The sequence below is a fragment of the Neofelis nebulosa genome, chromosome 5 (genome assembly GCF_028018385.1).
Source record: "Neofelis nebulosa isolate mNeoNeb1 chromosome 5, mNeoNeb1.pri, whole genome shotgun sequence".
Taxonomy (NCBI): Eukaryota; Metazoa; Chordata; class Mammalia; order Carnivora; family Felidae; genus Neofelis; species Neofelis nebulosa.
Window position 1 is genome coordinate 140,566,386 of NC_080786.1, and position 5,475 is coordinate 140,571,860.

A 5,475-nucleotide genomic window follows, 5' to 3' on the forward strand; every position below is an offset into this window, starting at 1 on the left:
TAGAAAAGAGGTAAGAGGAAGATCAGAAGAGAGAACTCAACTCAACTCAAATGCCACTCATCTCAAAACCCCAACTCAAATGCTGCTCAAAAGGCATCTCTTTCTTCTATCTCCCAATATCTCTTTCTACATCTTGACTTACCAGGATAAAATTAAATATATTTTAGACAGTTCATGAGAGGTGTGGTGTGTGTGTGTGTGTGTGTGTGTGTGTGTGTGTGTGTGTGTGCGTGTGTTTAGTGGCTGGGGGCAAGAAGGGGAGGGGCAGAGAGAGGAGGTCAGAGGATCCAAGCAGGCTCTGGGATGACAGCAGAGAGCCTGAGGCAGGGCTTGAACTCAGGAACGATGAGCCACTCAGGTGCCGGGAAAGTGCCTTTAAAATCACCTACCTCAGCTCTGTGCTGACAGCTCAGGGCCTGGAGCCTGCTTTGGATTCTGTATCTCCCTCTCTCTGCCCCTTCCCTGCTCATGCTCTGTCTCTCTCTGTCTCTCAAAAATGAATAAATGTTAAAAAAATTTTTTAATAAAAAAAATAAATAAAATCCTACCTCAGACCCATTTTCTATATATTAGGAACTGAGGTTCCAGAGGCATTAGTTGGCTCATCTAAGAGTGTCTCTAGGAAACAGAGATGTTACTTCTGGAATGACCAGTATATCCTCACTTCTGATTTTCAGTACTCCAGGATGTTTAGTCCCTATCCTAGGAAGGACTGATGAGGATGGCCACTCCCACCACCAGGACTCTAATCCTGCATGCTGCTTGCTAAACAGCATCCCTCCCCACGGGGCATTTTCAAAGTCTCCACTGTTGCCAGCCATTGTGTTCACTGGCTCCAAGCCAGCAGACAAGCATTTGAACTTCTGCACCTGAGATGATTCCTAGCCCTTCAGGGAACCAACAGCCTGGCTTTCTTTACAGTATTACACTTCCAGGAAAAAAAATATTTTTGCAGAGTGTTCTAATTCGCAGGAGTATTTACATCTATAAGGCACAAGGCAAGCCTTAAAAATTCGGTGAGATGACAGAGTTTTAAAGCCTATCATATGAGAAAATATGCCCTCTCTTGACTTTTCCAAAGAAACATAAACCTTGGCTTACATGGTGGACAGAATGTTGTCACTTACAGTGTTTTTAGTGGCAAAACTAAAGGTTAATTTGAGCTACTTTTCATCAGGGCCAAAAAAAAAAGCATTCTGGAAAGACTAACACTATCCACCTGGTTTAAAGAGGATGGATCCAAGAACACAGTGGATTCTTAAATCTTTGGGAGCAAAAAGGCATCATTCTGTTCCTTGTCCACCTCATCCAGTTTTTGCCAGAGCAAGGTACATCAAGTTCATTTGTGTTCTCCAACCCTCTCCCAAAGATCTTAAAGATGAAAGAACACAGTTGAGATGCTGGTAGGAAAAGTTGTTTTGAGTATCGAATGCTAAGTATAGCATTAAGAACTTGATTATGCAAAACATTAAAATATGTTCGGGATATAAACACCAAATAAATAATAAACAGTCCGTTTGCTACACGCACTTCTATTTATCTGCCTTATGTTGGAGGACATACTGGACTCCGTACTTCAGAGGAGGGCCTTGAGGGGCACCTGGGTGGCTCAGTCGGTTGAGCGTCCAACTTCGGCCCAGGTCATGATCTTGCTTTCTGAGAGTTCTAGCCCCACGGCGGGCTCTGCGCTGACAGCTCGGAGCCTGGAGCCTGCTTCGGATTCCGCGTCTCCTTCTCTCTCTGTCCCTCCCCAACTTGTGTGCATGAGCGTGCTCTCCCTCTCTCTCTGTCTCTCTCTCTCCCTCAAAAGTAAATAAACATTAAAAAAAATTCAAAAGAGGGCTTGAGGACTAGGGCTAAAGACAAAGGGCTGCAGTGGCTTCTATCTTTTTCTATCTGTAATTCAAGAAAAATTAACCAAAATGCAAAGAATGCTTTCTTTAATTTTTTTAAAATTTTTTTAACGTTTATTTATTTTTGAGACAGAGAGAGACAGAGCATGAACAGGGGAGGGGCAGAGAGAGAGGGAGACACAGAATCGGAAGCAGGCTCCAGGCTCTGAGCCATCAGCCCAGAGCCCGCCGCGGGGCTTGAACTCACGGACTCACAGACCGTGAGATCGTGACCTGAGCTGAAGTCGGACACTTAACCGACTGAGCCACCCAGGCGTCCCATCTTTAATTTTTTAAATTTATTTTAGAGAGAGAGAGAGAGAGAGAGCATGCACATAAGCAGGGTAGAGGAGCACAGAGAGAGAGACAGAGAGAGAGAGAGAGAGAGAGCAAATGTCAAGCAGGCTCCATGCTCAGTGTGGAGCCCAACACAGGATTTGATCCCATGACCCTGGGATTATGACCCGAGCCAAAATCAAGAGGTGGACACTCAACCGACTGAGCCATCCAGGTGCCCCCAAAGAATACTTTTAAGTCACGTTTTTCTTTTTTGGTTCAATGGCAGAAATACTTTATTGGCAAATAAGCAGGTAAGAGACTCTACTACTAAAAACTCAAATATTGCCATTGTCAGTTTGGCCATGAGCCAAAAACTTCTGAATTTTTTACGCACAACTACCTTGAGGTAACAGACAATAATAATAGCGGGACCTTTGGAGACAGGTACATGAAAATGTGTATCACAGGGGCACCTGGGTGGTTGAGCGTCCGACTTCGGCTCAGATCATGATCTCACGGTTCATGAGTTCAAGCCCCGTGTCAGGCTCTGGGCTGGCAGCTCGGAGCCCGGAGCCTGCTTCGGATTCTGTGTCTCCCTCGCTCTCTGCCCTTCCCCCGCTCATGCTCAGTCTCTCTCGCTCTCAAAAATAAACATTAAAAAAATTTTTTTAATAAAAAAAAGAATGTGTATCATACTTTGTGCTGTTAAAAAAATCAGACCCACCTCAAAGTAAACGAAATATGAATCCATCAAATAATTATGAAATCCCTACAATAAATGCAAAGGCACCATAAGTAATGCTGCTGCAGTAGACTGGTTACTCGCAAAGATGGTCACAAGAGCGGAGGTCACATGGCAGTGTTGTAATGGCTTTAGACGCAGGCAGACATGGAACCATCTTTTGTTCTGCCACTGGCCAACTGGGTGGCCTGTGTCAATGTTTTGGACCTCACTCCTACCCTCACTTCCTCCAGTGTGCAATCGAAGGAGATAATGAAAATAGAGCACTGGGCAATGAGATGGGCATATGGAGATACTGAAGCTTAAAAGTACCAGTGACTTGAAAAAGATACTGTTAGGTGCTATGGACTGAATGTTTGTGTTCCCACAAATTTATATGTTGAAGCCCTAATCCGAATGTGATGGCATTTTGGAGGTGGAGCCTTTGGAAGGGGATTACGTCATAAGGGCGGAACCCTCATCAAGGGGATTAATACCATTAATAGGTAATGGGAAGACAGAAAGGTTGGAAGAGAAGGAGGAAGGTATAAAAAAAAAGTGGGGGGGGGTGCACCTGGGTGGCTCAGTCGGTTAAGCGTCCGACTTCAGCTCAGGTCATGATCTCACAGTTTGTAGGTTCGAGCCCCGCGTCGGACTCTGTGCTGAGTCAGATCCTGGAACCTGTTTCGGATTCTGTGTCTCCCTCTCTCTCTGCCCCTCCCCTGTTCATGCTCTGTCTCTGTCTCAAGAATAAATAAACATTAAAAAGAATTTTTTTTTAAAAAGGAGAAAAATGAGATGGGGTGAAGAATCAATGAAATTGGCTCAACTTTAGACTCGATTTTAATTTCACATTTTAAAAATCAACTGAAATTGATTTTGTGTGGCCCATCTACGTACATATATATAAAAAGAGGCCAGAGAAGCAACCAGCTCTCATTCTGCCACGTGAGGATACCATGAAAAGTTGGCTGTCTGCAACCCAGAGGAGGACCCTTGCTAAAAGCTGATCATGCCGACACCCCGATCTTAGGCTTCTGGCCCCCAGAATGTGAGAAATAGATTTCTGTTGTTTGTAAGCCACCTGGTATCTGGTACTTCATTATAGCAGCCTAAAGAAACTAAGTTATTAGGTTAAAAAAAAGACTTACAGTACAATCACATTCTCGTCAAACATTTATCGATCTGTATGTTCCTCTAGTAGCCAAATATTTATTGAGCATTTAATAGCTGACAAGCCCTTTTTTGGTAAAAGAGACTATAATAGTGAACTAAAAATTAGACAAACTTCTGCCTTCATGGGGTCCACAGTCTACTACTGGTGACTGGTTATGACTAATTGAGTTTAATATCCCAACTGGGATGCCGGAGAGGAAGGGGGTAATGAGAGCTTGCAATGGTAGGATTTGATCCAATCAGGAAGGGCAGGGAAGTTTCCTAAGGAAACTGCATTTTAGCAGAGACAGAAAAATAAGTAGGCTTTGAACGTGTGAGAGGGAAGCATATGGGAAGCAGTGCACATAATGATTAAGTGAATTGAGGCTGGAGTGAGCCGGGTGCTGTCCCAAAGCTCACCTTACCACCCACAGAATCCCAGTCATGATTCGGGGCCTGCCACTCAATTTCTCCATAGCAGTGACCTCACCTGTAAAATGGACGTAACAGATTTCCTTATTTAATACGATTGTTACAAGAGTCAAAATAGACAAAATGAAAAGAGCTTAGCATGGTGCCCAATATTCGGAATATATTTAATAAATGCTAGAGAATACCAAAGTTGGCGGGGGGGGGGGTAGGGGGGGGAGGACAAAGAATGAAGACCCAAGTGCAAAGAGGGAATAGGGTATGCAAAGTCCCTGGGGCAGCATGATGACAAACACAGGGCTTCCTTCCCTGTTGGAAATTCTCCTTTTATTCTGAAAGCTGCTGGAAGCCATTGAAGGATTTAAGCAGCGGGAACTCCAGGGTCTCCAGCATTTTCCCTCTCAAGCGTAGTGCTACATACAGCCCCACCTGCCCACCTTTGCACATGCTGGTTCCTCGTCATAGACTGTTCTTTCCACTTGTCTTCTCCTACTTGCTTCAGATTTCAGGCTAAGTGCCACTTCTTCAGAGAAGCTTGACCCCAACCAGCCAAACCCTAGTTAATAGCTCCCCTAGAGTGCAAGCTCGCTTTGCCTGATTGAGGTCTGTCTCCCCCACCTACATCTCCAGAGACGAGGCACTGTCAGTTACTGTGCCTCATTGTGTCCCCTACCATTAGCACAGCGGTTGGCCTCTAGTAGATGTTGATTTCATAGTAGGTAATGGGAAGACAGAAAGGTTGGAAGAGGAGGAGGAAGGTAACAAAAAAAAAAAATTGGGGGGGGGGAATGCCTGGGTGGCTCAGTCGGTTAAGCATCCGACTTCAGCTCAGGTCATGATCTCACAGTTTGTAGGTTCGAGCCCTGCATCAGACTCTGCTGAGTCAGAGCCTGGAGCCTGTTTCGGATTCTGTGTCTCCCTCTCTCTCTGCCCCTCCCCTGTTCATGCTCTGTCTCTGTCTCAAGAATAAATAAACATTAAAAAAATTTTTTTTAAAAA